At 41.0% G+C, this 17,212-nt stretch overlaps 1 protein-coding gene and 1 pseudogene across 7 annotated transcripts in view; one reads left to right on the forward strand and one right to left on the reverse strand.

Moving 5' to 3' along the window:
* Positions 1 to 17,212, reverse strand: part of ANKRD44 (ankyrin repeat domain 44) — a 342,621-nt gene that overhangs the window by 253,105 nt on the left and 72,304 nt on the right. The window lies entirely within an intron of this gene.
* Positions 8,517 to 16,690, forward strand: LOC146396064 (eukaryotic peptide chain release factor subunit 1 pseudogene; annotated as a pseudogene).

Consider the following 17,212-nt stretch of genomic DNA (forward strand, 5'->3'; position numbering starts at 1 on the left):
GCCCTGAGAGCAGACACAGGAAGAAAAGAAAGGTAGTGGGGAAGGAGGTCCCCAAATTTCTACCATGGCTGAAAATCTCTGAGGCAGGAGACAAAACATAACAAGAAAAACCCTACCAAGAATGGTGAGTAATGAGAACTAAATATTTTCTTTAAGGATCCGAAACTTTCATGATGGTGGAAGTCTTACTTAAGCCTTGAGACACCCGTCACCTGGGGGTGGTGTAGCTTTAAAAAAACATTTCACTCTCTCATTCTTCTAAAAGATTTAGAACCCCCCTCTGTCCCAAAGACACATCCTCTTTCCTTCACTTTCTCCTCTTTGGTTTTTCACTAGGTTATGACAGACATGCAATAAATGGCCAAGAGAAGTTGGGAAGGTCACCATCCTTGCCACCAAGATCTCTGCCCATCCATTTGCGTTTGCTTTCAACAGGTGTCCTTAAGCAAAGTGGTCATTTCATGTTACTCTATTGGATTTCCTTCTCTAACTCCAGAGTCATCACCCATCCTTCTACTCCACAGTAAACCACTACTCTGATATCGGTAGTTATCAATCCCATATGTTTTTAAATATTTACTGGGTATGAACAATATAATGTTTTAAAGGTTTGTATAAATGGAATCAGAGTGTCTTTATCTTTCTGAAACCTGCCTTTTCCATTCAACATTATGTATTGGAGATTTATTTATATTGGTGCATATAATTCTAGTTAATTCCTTTTCACTCCTGCATAGTATTCCACTACATGAAAAATAACTGTTTTATTTCTCTATTTCAGTTAGGTTTGTTTCCACTTTGTTTTTCATTACAAACAATGTTGTGGTCAACACCCTTGCACTTGTTTCCTTAAACAGAGATGTGAGGTTTTCCTGTGGGTATAAACCCAAGAATGGAATCATTAGGTTATGGGGTGTACATAAAACATAGCTTCAACTTGATTATCTCCAAATTACTCTCCAGAGGGTTGTAACAATTCACACTCCCAGGAGCAGCAGGTGAGAGTTCCTGTGTACCTACAGCTTCTCCAACATTTGTTATTTTCAGATTTTAATTCTTATGAATCTGATGGTTATATCTATATGTTGTATGATTCCATTTATACAACATATAAGTTTTTGAATAGCAAAAACTTCTTTTTTTTTTTTTTGCTATTTCTTTGGGCCACTCCCGCAGCATATGGAGGTTCCCAGGCTAGGGGTCAAATTGGAGCTGTAGCCACCAGCCTACGCCAGAGCCACAGCAACTCGGGATCCAAGCCGCATCTGCAACCTACACCACAGCTCACGGCAACGCCGGATCGTTAACCCACTGAACAAGGGCAGGGAACGAACCCGCAACCTCATGGTTCCTAGTCGGATTCATTAACCACTGCGCCACGACGGGAACTCCCTGAATAGCAAAAACTTTTAAAGAAAAAAGCCTGATGAATGAATAAATCTATGACTCCACGAACATGTAAGCAAGCCCCCAAAAGTGGTAGCTGCACCTCCATGTGTGTAAGGGAGCACATTTAGGAAAAGAATTTTCTATCTGTATTTATGAAACATTGGTTTCCAAGACACTGATTACAACTAGAGAAAGCACCTTGGGCCCTTAAACTGTTCCTTGAGCACATGCTGTAGTCTAGAAGCAACATACATCCTAGGCTTCCTCAGTCAGGGTACCACCACTACCGCTGTCACTGTTCTCGTGTACGTGGTTCTCCATGACTTAAATCTTGACCATAGTTTAAAGAGATTCAGAAAAAAAAAATGCAACAAGGGAACAAGGAAGGAGAAGAAACAAGGAAATCAGTTTTAATGAACTGTATCCACCATTGGCATTTTCCTCCTTGTAAACATATTAATTTTAACCTAAAATATTATATAAGTTGCATAATCTTTCAGGTACTAAAACCAAAATCTGTAAATCAACCATGGTCCAATTACAAAAACAAGTTCTGCTTTTCTGAGCTGATGCCAAAGGATAGTCCTGAATGAGTAGAAGGAGCTGGTCTAAGATGAGTTCTTCAGAACCTAAGTAATAATTCTCCATTTTCAGAGCAGTCAGTTACTTAGCAAGGGTAGTTATAACTTTCTACAGTTTACTTCCACCAAATTCTGCCATAAGCAGCATAGAGAAATGGTTGATGAGTTGGGCCTTGAAAGCCCAACTCATCAACCATTTATCTGAGTTCAAATCCCAGCTCTGCTGCACATTAAACCGTGACCTTGGATAAATTATTTAGCGTGTTTTCTCATTTGTAAAGTGAGGATAATAAGGGTATCTACGTTATAAGAATTGTTAGAGAATGAGAAGTTAGAATAGGAAGTAGCACAGAAGTGGCCAAAAAAAAAAAATTAGTTATTATTAAAGTCTAGACTCTTGAGAACTTTGTATAGATACTCATGCTGCAACAGAAGAAAGGGTGGGGAAAAAAATGTAATTGTAATGTATACATGTAAGGATAACCTGACCCCCTTGCTGTACAGTGGGAAAATAAAAAAATTATAAAAAAAAAAGTCTAGCCTCATTTTTTAAATTAAAAAAAAATTCTCTATTAAAAGTAGATATCTAAGGAGTAGTCAGTCTTTTGTTCCCATTTGGACATTTGAGTTTCTAATGTAATGTTTACAGGATGACCTGGGTGATGAGTTTGGGGTCGGTTTTTTTTTTGTTTTCTTCATTATGCTTTTCTGTACTTAAACTAAGGTCCAGGAGTTCCTATTGTGGCTCAGAGTAATGAACCTGACTAGTATCCATGAGGATGTGGGTTCAATTCCTGTCCTCATTCAGTGGGTTAAAGGTCCAGCATTGCCATGAGCTGTGGTGTAGGTCACAGACCCGGCTTGGATCCCCAGTTGCTGTGGCTATGGCATAGACTGGCAGCTGCAGCTCCAATTCAACCCCTAGCCTGGGAACCTCCATATGCCACACATACAGCCCTAAAAAGCAAAAAAAATAAAAATAAATTAAACTAACATCCAATATTTTGTAAGCCTCAGAGTATTTTCAAATACAAGCTGGTTTTCTTTTCAGGAAAAGGAGTCAAGGGCTAGAAATGAGTAGGAACACTGATTTTTATTTAAAAAAAAAAAATCACCTCTTATCTCGTCATACGTGCTCCTACCTGATGCTACATGAGGTCATTTGCTATCCTTTCCTGGTATAGAGTTGTTACAGATCAGAGGCTCTAAATTCAAAATAAATGTGAGGTTCTTCATGGCTATAGATGGTGCCTTGCTGTTCGCAAGAAACAACATTTCTGAATCTTGCCTAGATTCTTCTGACACAAAAGAGGATTACACAGCCAGAGCTTTGTGTGTGCGTGGTGGGGAGAGAGAGGAGGAGGAGAGGGAGGTGACCTTGGGCTTAGGATTTACTATGACCTGCTTATGTGTTGGATGATAACTGCCTTCAGGGATCCAAGTACTTGAACAGAAAGTACTTATGAGGAAAGCTTCAGTATCAAATTTTACGCCACACCTCTCATTTTTTCTTTTGTTATCCAAATATAAACTATAAAATCATTCATCCCAATTCCTGTATGCCTAATAATTTGAAACTAAGTAAACAAAAGGAATGTTCCATTAATCTTATGTTTTCCAGGGCCCTGTTACCTTTAAAAATAACTCTGGTTTGGAAGAAATTTGATTCTAAAGGACGGGTAACTTGCTATAGCAAGGACTGGAATTTTGACCTCCATCAGAACTGATAATTTGGCATTTATAAAAATATGATTTCTGCCTTGGGACTTAGAAGGAGATATGGGCTAGAAATTACTGTTCTTGGAGTTCCCATCGTGGCTCAGCAGTAACAAACCCAACTAGTGTCCATGAGGACCCAGGTTTGATCCTCGGCCTCACTGAGCAGGTTAAGGATTCAGCATTGCCGTGAGCTGTGCTGTAGGTCACAGATGCGGTTCAGATCCTGCATTGCTGTCACTGTGATGTAGGCTGGCAGCTGTAGCTCTGATTTGACCCCTAGCCTGGAAACTTCTATATGCCATGGGTTTGGCCCTAAAAAGAAAAAAAAAAAAAAAAAGGCAATTTCTGTGCTTACCTTAAAAATAAGGTTTGCAACCCAAATATTCTCTTCTAGGCCTATGAACTAATTCCCTCCCCGTATAACTTCTGAGGAAAAACACTTTCAGTTACCTAAAAATAACAATTCCAACTTTTTGGCTCTATCAAACTCTCTTTCTCCTATCCTCATGCCTCACAGAAAACGTTCATGGCTTCCGCTGGAGAATTATCTTCCAAATCAATGACATAGCTTCAATAACTCTTTAAGAACTTTTCTGTTTTTCAAGACAACAGTGATCAGCATTCTTCGTTACAGTAAATCCATTTATAAGCTATTGTGTAGTTTATAAATCCCTTGGTAAGAAACCAACTGCATATATTTTAAAGTCGACTGCTACAACTAGAGGAGATTTGAGAGCTGATCCAACTGGGCTGCATATTTCCATCCCCCAAAGAACTTCTAGAAATACGGAGGCCAGGTGTATCCCAAACCAATTTAATCAGTCTCTAAGGATGACGCTGAGGTACTATATATATATATATATTTTTTTTAAGGCGCCCCTCAGGTGATTCTGATGCATAGTGAGACGGGTACTATGTATGTGATCCAACCACCTCATTCTATAGGTCAGGAAACAGAGGCCCAGAGCCATTAAGTGACATTCCTAAAGTCCCACGGGAAAAAAAAAAAAAACAAAAAAAAAAACAAAAAAAACGGAGTTCCCGTTGTGTCTCAGCAGAAATGAATTAGAACCAGGCACCATGAGGATACAGTTTTGATCCCTGGCCTCTGGGCCAAGGAGCCAGCATTGCTGTGAGCTGTGGTATAGGTCACAGATGCCCCTCAGGTCCCACGTTGCTGTTGGCTGTGGTGTAGGCCAGCAGCTGAAGCTCTGATTCAGTCCCTCGCCTGGGAACGTCCACATGCCACACTTGTGGCCCTAAAAATAAATTAAAAATTTTTTAAATAAATAAAGTAACATAGGTAATCGGTCCCGCAGCCGGAGTCAGAATCCACACCTTCGGATTCTTCTCTATTACACAACCTTTTTTCATAACTCTGTTTCTCAGATCTCAGAATCTGATTTTTAAAACGGACCCCAGTTTGGACCCCATCCCCAAGCGCTTCCTGAGACAAGCTATGTAGTTGTCAGTCTGACTGTGGCCCGTATGCCCAGCCACTCCCTGCTGTTCTAAGAACCACATCGCCCTGTGAGCTGGAACACCACCCCCTCCTGCCATCTTCACCAGGAAACAAGAGCCTAATTCGCAATCCATTTTAATGGTTTTCTTTATTGCTTCCACCAACCCCTCCTCTGACACTTCTCTTTAAAAGAAATAATAACAACCTCTTCTGGAAAACTTCTTTCAGTGGTAAATTGAATTTCTAGTGTAGGGATGAACTAAAAGCTTTCATATAAAGAAATGGCTTCAGGGCAACTTCTTGAAAAATAAATTGTTTGCTAATGGGTGGTCTGAAGCTTGGCCTTGAGGGAGAGTTGAACACAGGACTGCAGAAATCGCACAGGGAGCTGGAATGGGCCCAGCTCCTCACACAATGGGTGTCATGCTGCATCACTGGTCCCTTTCCAGATTCTGCAAAGGGATAAGCCCAACGAGTCCATCCACCCCGAGTTTAAGGAATGCCTCCTGATTTACACAACTTAAGCTGTGAAAACTGGAAGGATGCCTCTTCTGCTTGTCCTGCCTGATCCGTGTGCATATCCCAACCCTGCTTAGCTAATAAAAGTAACCAAGAAAATGGTTTTGTTTTAATAAAAAGTAATTCTCTTGGGGCAGGAAGATAAAGACAGCTGACCTGTGAAAAAGACAGGTCAGAATCACGGCCAAGTTGAGTGAGAAATGGACCAGAAGTCCAAAGACCTCAGTTTCAGCCCAGCTCCTGCCACTTACCGGCCGCATATGTTGGGGCAAGTCCATTTCTAGTGGCCTAGAAGCTGGGATCATACCTGTCCTGACAGCCCCATGGGTTGGTTATGATGACCAATTTAATAGAGAGGTAATTAACATAAAATAATTTAATAGAGAGGTAATTAACATAAAATAATCCCTGTAGAACTGCACATTAAGGTCGTTAGTACTGGGAAGAACAAAGGAAATTCAAAATATATACATACATACATCCCTGTGTGTGTGTGTGTGTGTGTGTGTGTGCGCGCATAAAACAGGAGTTCCCGTCGTGGCGCAGTGGTTAATGAATCTGACTAGGAACCATGAGGTTGCAGGTTCGATCCCTGCCCTTGCTCAGTGGGTTGACGATCTGGTGTTGCCGTAAGCCGTGGTGTAGGTCGCAGACGCGACTCAGATCCCACATTGCTGTGGCTCTGGTGTAGACCCCTAGCCTGGGAACCTCCATATGCCATGGGAGCGGCCCAAGAAATGGCAAAAAGACAAAAAAAAAAAAAGATAAAACATTCAGGAGTACTAAGTTCCTTAAAAAAGACGCAACTAGAGAATGACTCAGCAGTATGTTAACGATTAACCATGGTGGAGTCAGACAGACCTGGAGTCAAATCTTAGCTCTGTCAAGATACTCTCTGAGCCTCAGTGTTCTCATCTAAACAATGAGGGTCATGATGGCACAGACTTCTTGGAGGCCTGACAAGGTTGATACCAGATCATCATGTAAAGAGCTTAGCTAGGTGGCTGACCCCTGGCAGATAACAACGAATGTTAGCTGTTGGTTGTTATCGTAACAGTAATTATTGTTATTGTCATTACTTTCTCTACCTCACAGGGCTGGGGTGAATAATGGGATCAGATATGCAAAGTGGCAGCACATAGAACATTTTCAATAGATGGTTGTCATTACTCTACTTGAGTCACCAGCTCTCACTCTTGACAGTAGCAGAAATATTGTGGAAGACCACATTTTCAAAATCATTCTTTTCTCACCCAGAGATTCCTTTCTGACCTGGTCCAATTCTCTATAGGCTTTGACTACCGTCAGGTAGACTGTGAGGGTTCCAGTTAAGCACTGGCACATGTCAATCATAGGGGTCCCATTCATACCTAGGGGTCCCAGATGTCAAGTGTGTGTTTGTTGAGGTAAAAGCAAAAAAGCTGTCCCTGAGTACTGGCCCCATGCTCTATAGCTATTTGATCCTACAGCTAAATCAGGGAAATTGGCAGGAAGTTGGCTAATTACAAAAATTATCAGATGTAATGGGCAAAGGAAACAAAGAATAAAAAACCTACTTGAAGAGAAACTACATGAAATGTACAGCTCTGTTCCAGAAGTCTCTGTGAGTGGCAATTTGTGTCACCGATCCTACCAGTGCTTTTATTGGAAAGGAGAAAACACAGAAGAAAAAATCACAAAAAAAGTTAAAGCAAAAAACATTCACTTAATGTAAAATTTCCTATACATCACATGTAAATATAATACCAAAAAATGTTCTCTTTGGAAAATGTCAAAAACATAAGTTGAGTTCCTTGTTCTGCTAAAATAAACTCTATACGAAATCTAGACTCATGTGTAGAGATTTGGAAAATACAGATGAAAAAATGTTTAATGAATTAAGATCATCCATAATCAAAGCTCCCAGAGATGATGCCATCAACATTTTGGAATATATTCTTTCATACTTTCTCCTGTCTGTGTATACATAAAAATTCTGAAATTTCCCGAAAATGAATTATCATAATTCTAGCTACTTAAGTTCTTTAAAAACACAGAGGAGATTTAAAGACCTAATGAATTCAATAATGGCAACTAATTTCTCTTTTGATTACCACGTAATTAAAATACAGGGAAAATATAGAGCATAGCATTTAGTAGCACTGATAGATAATATTTATAAAGTGCTCATATTGTGCCAGGCACACAGAGTCCATGCTCTTAACCACCTCGCTATGCTGCCTCTCAAACAGAGGTACAATATTATCACTGTAGAATCAGAAAGAAAAGCTCCCTTATGCATCTCTATAACTTGGCAGCAAGTGGTATATAGTGCAGTGACTGCTGAGCAAATCATAAAACTTTCTAACATGCTGAAAATCCTAACACACCCAAATAATCTAGGAAATAAATACTGATTAAAATAAACTGAGTTTGCATTTCACAAGCAAAGATGGAAGGACAATCTTGGAGGGGGAATACTGGTGACAAACATACCCAATCCAAGCCTTCTTCAAGGATGCGCTGGCTGCATTTAGGTTTATGACTTAAAAGGTTAGACTGCCAAGAATTTTTAAAAAGGTTGATGCATCTGCGGCTGCATTTCCCCAGGGCACCATAACCTGCAGTCATGCCAAAATTAAATAAAAGGATTGACTGTCCTCTTTCTTCCTCTGCCTTCAGAAATGTCACCATTTGAACTGTTTGGGGAATAAAGCTACTATGAACTCAGCATTCAGGAAGAATTTTCTGCTTGGCCGGCAACCAGAACTTCTTATTCCATGATCGGGGCCTAGCAGTCTCAAAGGGCAGTTGGACTCAGATCCAAACTCTCATTCCTTCCAAGGAAGATGATGAAAAGGAAAACCATGGGGGCTAAGAAGGTATGCAATTAACTGTATCATAGTACCGCTAAGAGAAAGTTCTATCCTCAGTTAGGGCATGCGCAGGTCACTAGAGCGACCAAAGAGATGTAACATTAAGTAGTTTTTGACAAGTGAGAGGTGCATAAGAGAGGAGAGGGAGCAGGAGAGAGTAGTTAATCGGGAAAGCTAACCACTATCCCAACACTCCCCAAATCTCAGTGAGACTGCAGACTAAGAGTTTCTTTCTCAGGTGAGAGTCCAATGTGGGTTAGGAGGGACAGGGCTCCATGTGGCCATCAGGGTCTCAAGCCTCTTCCCCCAGGGGTTCCATCACCTTTCAGGGCCTTAGGGTCCTCATCTAGATTCTGTACTTAGTTGACACCTGAGGAGAGACAAAGGAAAGGATCACATGGGAGGATTTATAAGGATGAGGCCAGAAAGTGACCACATTCCACTGGCCAGAACTCAATCACCTGTCCCCACCCAACTGAAAGGAAGGCTGGAAAATTGGGCCTGGAAGGAGAACACCAGACCTGATGGAATAAGATAGTGTATCTTTTGCCTTGAGGAGGAGAAAGGAAATCAATCCAGATGTGGACAAAAATAAACAGATGTGCCTTTACCTAAGTCATTGTCGGCAGCCATACTTCTTGGGGATAAACTGAGGTCAATCTGAATTATCAATCAATAATTGATAATTACTGATCAATTATCAATCCCAAACACCCTGAGTCCTGCCAAATATGGTACAATAGTCCCATGTTCCTCTAGGTTAGTGGTTCTCAGCCAAGGGTGATGTTGCCATCAAAGGACATCTAGCAATGCCTGAAGACATTTTTGGTTGTCGCAGCAGGGTGAGGGGGCCACAGACATCTAGGAGGTAGAGGCCAGGGATGCTTTTAACATCCTACAGTGCACAAGACAGTCCCGCATAAAGGAGGATTATCTAGCCCCAAATGTCAATAGCACTATGGTTAAGAAGCTCCAATCTAGGCCTTGAGTCTAGGACTTTGTTCACACATCTATTACAACATTTCCATTCGTGGGCCATTTTTGAGTACCTACTATGTGCCCAGGGCTTCACCTAGCACACTGTAATGGAATAGTTACTTCCATACCCCTTTCTTCCCCTTCCCCACCAGACTGTGCATTACAGGGCAAGAACAGGACTGGACTTTGTACCCTCCAGTGTCCACTAATGCCAGGCACATAATACATGTTGACTGAGTGGATGGATGGATGACTCCATCCCCTGAACCACTATGTCCCACACTCCCACCTTCTGAGTAAATGAAGGTACTGGTTTCTCAAGATTGCCCATTTTGAAAACCTAACAAAATATCAAGGAGATGATAATCTCGTCTGTCCTGAAGAAACCCAGTGCTCAAAGGAGCACATGACCTCAGAGGCTGGTAATGGAGCACAAAGCCTCATCTTCTTAAATCAGCTCTTCACAAACCCTTGTCCAAAGATACAGGAAGTTGTACCTATGCGGCAGCTGCGTGGTGAACTTCATTTAATCTGAGTCCTGTATATTCATCTACGATCCTAACTCCAAAGACATGGCACATGGGGATGGGCACAATGACAAAAACGTTTGTCATTCAAAATCTGTGCACACAAGAGAAGAGAAGCCCCCTTATGGCTGGGGTAGGGCCTGCTTCCTCCTAGAAAGTAGCTTCCCTTAACGGCAATGAGTCCGTTTCATCTAAACGGAAGTCGGTCCATGAGCTTCCTCTCCTGGCTCTCTTCCCTTATCTCTCCCCATCACCTGCATCAGCTTTTGAATTTTAAAGAGAGCAGAGCTCTCACTTCTCACAGCACACCAAGGACAGATGGAACGTGTTGTTACACCACTAATCACCAAACCACCACCTCCTATTTGGAAAATGTTTTCCAAGAAAGTGCTTTTGATGTTTGTTATCTTATTTGACCCTCTTCCTCTTTCTTCAAGCCACTCAATGGTTTACAACACTCTCTCAATGGCTTGAGGCTGTGCTGGCACAAAATATGGTCCCAGTACATTTTACCCTGGGCGGCTCTACGATGGTGCACACCCTCATGTTGGGTAGAAAGAGATCAAAATTTGAAAGCCAAGAGCTTGGCTCTATCCAGTTCCTGACCCTGTCACTTACCAGCTCTATGGCTCAGTTTATGCCATCCTTTTCCCTGGGGCCATTTCCTCCTGCATGAAGCAGAACTATGGCTCCCTGTGCCACTTCATCCACTGCTCTTAAAAGGATCCAGTGAGATCAAACATGCAAAAACATTTTGTAATGTGGTGTCCTAGCTTCTCCCCAGAAATGATCAATATGCCTCTCAGCCACCGAATGTCTCTCACCAAAGTCAAACTGCTAGAAAATACAAATTGGATTACATACATAATATTATTACACTAAGTGCTGCACTCTTCTCTTCAACCAATATCTGATGGCTTCTAAATTGACTTAACAAGAGAATAAACAGAAATTGCTTAGATTCTCTTTCATATCACAGCTTCTCATTGTTTAGCAATAACTACACTCACTCTTGGCCAAGAAAAATAATGCAATGAAACAATTCAAAACCACACACTGTTCAATTGTTCTTTAGTTTCTCTCATAAGACACCACGAAACTGGAATGACAGGGGAACGTCTACGGACCACTGGCTGCATTTTCTCATAACCGAATAATACATAAACATACTCTCTATTTGAATGTCTCAATACAAATATATAAAGTAAACCAAAAAACCCCACCCATCTTCACTCCCCAGAGGTAATCAGCCATCAGTCTGTCTGGTGCGCATCCTGCCAGACTTCTTTCTGCAAATTAACTATATGTGTATATATATACAGAAATGTCTTACTCTGCGCTTCATTATATAATTGAGATCACAGCCTAAGAACTGTCCTACAACTTGCTTTTTTTGACTTTTTGCAGATTTTTTCATACCATGCATGCCTATCACCTCATTCTTTTTAATAGCCTATGGTTTTGTTAGGTAGACACCTCAACTTTATGTAACCCTGCTGATGGAAATGTGTAAGTTCTCAATTTCCCAAATCACAAAGCTTTGTTAAGCTTTTAAATCTCCATTTGATTCTCTCTCTCTAAATTTCACCTGAAAAGCACTGCCAGTAAAGTTCTAATATTCCCTTCTTCCCCGTGATAAGAAAGAGAAGGCTCTTTTTTTTAAAGTAGTCATGTGAATTTAATACACTATTTTTAAGAAAAGGCTAACGAGAGGGTTAGCAGTCTAGACGCAATGCTAAATATTTCAAACCACACTCCTTATTCAATGCTAATAGCAGTTATTCAATTAGTCCTATGTTTCACCTTCACAAAGAATGGGCTTCTCTCTATGGGCTTTCCATGTTAACTTAAGCATTAAAACTTCAGCCTCAACACACACATACTCAGACACATTCTCCCCCTCCCACCCTCTTTCACAATGTAAAGACCCCAAAAAAGAAGGCTTGCGTGCAAAAATCTTAGCAAGCTATAAAGAATTGTCTAACAGTTAAGCATGGTCTTGGGTTCCATAAAATAACTAAGTAGAATGATATTGCTAGAGCCTTCTACAAGAGTTACCTTCACTTGAAACTTTAAAATTCACATATTTGTTGATTGCCTGAGAGGGGCTCAAAAGTAGTATAAGATCCAACTCTGCCTTCTCAAAGCTATAAAACAGTCATGGAGGTGAGGTTTATATGAATAAAACAAGTAACTAACAGATCAAAGTAGTTCACGATTAAGTGAACAAATGAATAGATCAGGTAATAATGCTCTAGAAGGAGTTTTGGGGCAGTAAGTCAAGGGAAGTAACACCAAACAAGTCACTCTAAATAGGGACCTCGACACTACTGTGAGGGCTTCAAACATGGAGTCAGTTGATGAAGCCTAGTTGTATATGACCATCAAAAAGTACTTTTGACTCTAAGAGACTCCTAAGTACAAGTGCACAACTGATAGAAATAAGGCATAATAATGCTCCAAGAGGTGGAAACCCAAAAGCTACCACACACAGAGACTCAATACAGACCCAAAGCCATATCCAGGATCCCCCAATCCCCACCCCCTCTGCAGGCCAAACAGGCTGCAAAGCACTTCTCTGCAAAGCTTTCTTGGTGGGAGCAGAATTTAAGTTTTAGGCACTTTTCCTCTCCTGAAGGCTAATTTTGTGTAAATACATTCAAAAAACCACCACTAAGCATCTACTGTGTGCCTAAGTGAAGAGAAGATTAGGACGACAAGTGATTCCTACCTTGAAAGCATTCACAAATGTTTGAACACTGGAACCCACCTCCCTAGCCAATCAATGGTAGAGGATGAATGCATAGAAAAAGCAGCAACAAGAGGATATATGCAAGGTATATTTCTATAGGCCAATTTTTAAAAAGATATTATAAAAGATTTCTCGTATTCATTTATTCCTGTAATGTTGAGGCTTGGTATCATCTGTAGGGCCTAGTAGTTTCTTCCAACTCTATTGTTGGAAGTGCTGCCTATATATCCCTTTTATGAATCTTTAAAATAAGTTTCAATTTTCTTTCTCCATTTCTCACAGAGACAGTCTTGACCTATGTTCCAAACTGCCAATATCTCTCCCCAACAAACAACTAAAAAAATTTTAACAAGGAGAGACCGATGAAAGGAGGGAGAAGAATGGAAGCAAGAAATCTTACTGTAGTTATAAGAAAAGGATGGGTAGCTAGGAGGCAAGTTATGAGAACTGCTGTACCATATCAGGTCCAAGTTTGCACAGAGCACATGGTGAGAGGAAGGTCTGAACACAATTCTATTTTCGAATGACTCCTAAGAAGCAGCAATGGTATAGCAGCATTCAGAAACGCTAGAAGGAAAATCGGGAGAAGCAAGACACTGCTGTCTCTCTCTCTCACTAGAGGTCAAGAAAATAGGCAAAACAAAGTGTTCTTTGATGGTCTGGCAGTGGCAGAGATGGCAGTGGTGTAGAACGGAGCTGATGAGAGGCAGCATAGACTCTGTTTTTAGAGCAAACTCGACTTCTTTAAGTCACTTGCCATCAATTGTGGGTCTCGTATAATAGCTGATTTTTTCCCTAAGAATAGACCTTTGTTCTGATATGGTACTGCACTCTTCAATGGTTCAGTACTAGTCACTATGCTTAAGAAAGACTCAAAACACTGTAGTTGTTCAAAACAAAGGAATCAATTATTAAATCATATTTTCTAAGAACTTACCAGTCTATACATAAATTGTGTTTAGAAAATATTTTCTGGTCTCTGCAGTATTTACTTTCAGCAGCATTAACTTAAAAGGTACCATTTCAGGAGTTCCCCTTGTGGCTCAGTGGTTAAACCCAACTAGCATCCATGATGACGTGGGTTCAATTCTTGGCCTCACTCAGTGGGTTAGGGATCTGGTGGGGGCTACGGTTCCGATTGGACCCTTAGCCTGAGGACCTCCCTATGCCACTGATATGGCCCTAAAAAGACAAAGAGACACACACACAAACACACACAAAAGGTACCATTTCAGCAATACTTTTCTCAAAAAAGAAGGCTCACTGACTCATTTGCATTCAAGCTCCTCTGCTCCACTCCTTTTCTTTTAGGAAGAAAGCTCTACTCAAGCAAGCATGTACTCATTAAAAATATTTCATAGCATTAACGTTCTCATTAGACGTTTCTAACATGTGCAACGTCTTCAATGCTGGTTCTGTGTCCACCTGTCCATCTGTGCAAATGTCTAAATGACAGCTGCTAAGCAATATGTAAATCACAGCAAAAGAGAATCACACAGATAAACCTGGAGCTTAATTACATGTCTCAGAGCATCATTTCCAAAGACACAAAAGGTCTGACCATTTTACCTATTTTGCAATAGATTTGGAATTAAATGATCAGATTCTATACAACACTTTTGTAACAAAAGACAACGCTCAATTCCTTACAAAAGTGACATCCCTGCCAAATAAGCTTAGTTTATTCCCACTGCTTTCCCTTATTTACTGTGCACCAGGAATGCACAGAAATGCAGTGGCCACTGTTCCACTCTTGAAATCTACCCTCTCGCTTACTTTCCACAGCTTCTGCATAATTCCCTCTGTCTGGAACATTCTACATACTCTTCCTCAACAAGTTAAATCCAATTTGCCTTCCAGATATCACTCCAAAGGCCCTTGTTCAGAACAGCCCTCCCTCACGAGCCCTCTCACTGCCCCATCTGGATGAGATTCCCCTGTTACATAGGTTCTTGTAGCTTCCTGTGCTTTTTCCTCAGAGCGCTTAACAGTTTGTGGAGTAATTATATAACTCTGTGTGTTCTTTGATTAATATCCGTCTTCTCCACCAGACTATAAGCTCTGTCAGGACAGAGACTATGGCTGTTTTCCTCTCACTGGATTCCTGGAGCCTAACACAATGCCTGGAATACAAAAGGCACTCAATTCACGGAATGAATTAATAAGTAAACCCTGTCATGTCCCGACACCCAGCCATATAAATGGTCAGACCAAATAAGGATGAACTGAAGAAAAGAGTCTTCTGAAAACTACTCAAGTGGCTGGACATAGTGCTAGTAAGTTGACTCTTCTCTGGTGAATTTAGTTTATCTTGGTCTGTGCTATGATCATGACCTTGACAAAGAAGTGGTTTAGTCCTAAGTATAGGATAGAAGGATTGGGTTCAGCAGTGTAGTACAGAAAATCCCAAATAGCAGTGGATTAAACAAGATAGGTATACATTTATCATTTATCCCTCATTGTGACAGGTCTAAATACAAAATTAGCCAAGACTTCTATGGTGTTCTACAGTGATAAAGACCCAGGTTCTACCTATCTTGCAGTAAAACCCTCCTTAGCATCTAATTCAGTTTCTACTCCTTGATCCATCAAGGCTGCTCAAGTCCAGTCATCCCATCCAATCCCAGGCATCGGGAAAAAAAAAAAAAAAAAAAAAAAAGGAGATTAAAAAGGGTGATGTTCCTCCTTTCTAGAAATTTCGCATATAAGTCCTTTAGGCTGAATATAGTCACACAACCATGCCTGGATGCAAAGGAAGCTAGAAAATCAGCCTTTACTCCAGAAGAAGTTTCTATTACTTATAAAGAAAGGAAGGCTGGACATTGGAGGACAATCAGCAGCTTCAGCCACAGATTGCAAAAACAGTTGAGGGGATCTCGTTTGCTATTCCTGGTAACACCTCAAGTGGTCATTATCTGAGCAAGTAAAACAGACCACACAGGAGGAGGAAATCTGTATGTCCAGCAACAGGAAGTAATTTGAGCCATGACACATGAATGAAGAAGGTAGTCTCCATACAAGAAAATGAAATATCATCCCGCGGGTTCTAAAATGGGCTTTTAGTTTTGCTTTTTTTTTTGTCTATCTTCATACAATGTTTGTACTGTCCCTGATGCAGACTTATAGGTCCACATTTTATATCCTGCGAGATCTCCAGCACACCTCCCTTGCTTTAGTAACCAGTATTTGGGAGATTCAGTATCTTGATGGATTTGTGACTCTAAACAAGAGATGAAAATATGACCAGGGGAATGCTCCTGGCTCCTGTAAAAACCAAACACAGGGTGTCCTACATCAGAGCCGCTGCCACCAAGGACAGGACCCTGAGGGGGGAGGTGCAAGAAGATTGCAGATGACCCCAGTGCTGCCAACAGCACCCTCTGGAACGCAGAGAGCTGGAAGAAGAAGCTCATTAAGAGCCAGCAGGTGGCCCGCAGCAAAGGCAAGAACATGATATCATTGATCATTCCTCCCCAAGACCAGGTTTCATGAATGGCAAAAATGTCTGGAAGTGCATTCAACATTAAGTTACTAGCAAAGCAACTTTCAGTTCTGGGAATCATTACATCTGTACAACAAAGACTCAAGCTTTATAAAGTACCTCCAAGGGACCTGCTAGTTTACTGCAGTACAACTGTAACAGAAGGAAAGGAAAAGCAAATCGACATTTTGACTTTCAAACTAGTTAATTTGTCATTATATTTGTGTGACAACAAATTCCATAAAAAGGCTCTCACAGCACTGCTTCTGGAGGGAAGCAAGTTGGCTTCATTGTAAGAGAAGGTAGTGGTGACTTTCTGGCACACTCCAAGGAAATACAAGAAAAGTCCTGCACAAGTTCACTGTGGATCTCCCCAAGAAACAAGGTAGCCTTGCATTTTGCCCATTTAAGAATGGAAAAGCAGGAGTTTCTGTTATGGCTCAGGGGGTTAAGAACCCCACATAGTATCCATGAGGATGCAAGTTCATTCAATCCCTGGCCTTGCTCAATGGGTTAAGGATCCGGCATTGCTATGAGCTCTGGTGTAGGTTGCAAACAAGGCTCAGATCTGGGTGTTGCTGTGGCTGTGGTATAGGCTGGCAGCTGCAGCTCTGATCCAATCCCTAGCCTAGGAACTTCCATACCCCTCAGGTGCAGCCCTAAAAAAAGAAAAAAAAAAGTTTTTAAATGCACTGACGTATCTTATGGTGATGAAAATGGATTCAAGCAAGCTATTGAGATATCTATTGAAGTCCTCACCAACGTGAAGTTCATTTAAAAGAAGAAATTAACAGGGCGATACTTGGATGAAAGCAGCTAGAGATAATGTCCTTCATTGCCACAGCACAGAAGAGGAGAAAATTCTCTATCAAAGCTCATTTCACAAAGCTCATTTCACAAAGAGACAGGACAAAAAACATGAGAATGATGCCTCTGCTGGAATGGTTTG

This window comes from Sus scrofa, chromosome 15 (assembly GCF_054392235.1).
Source record: "Sus scrofa isolate SSC_HxYL_T2T_F1_AM1 chromosome 15, Sscrofa_HxYL_maternal_Yorkshire_Landrace_v2.0, whole genome shotgun sequence".
Taxonomy (NCBI): Eukaryota; Metazoa; Chordata; class Mammalia; order Artiodactyla; family Suidae; genus Sus; species Sus scrofa.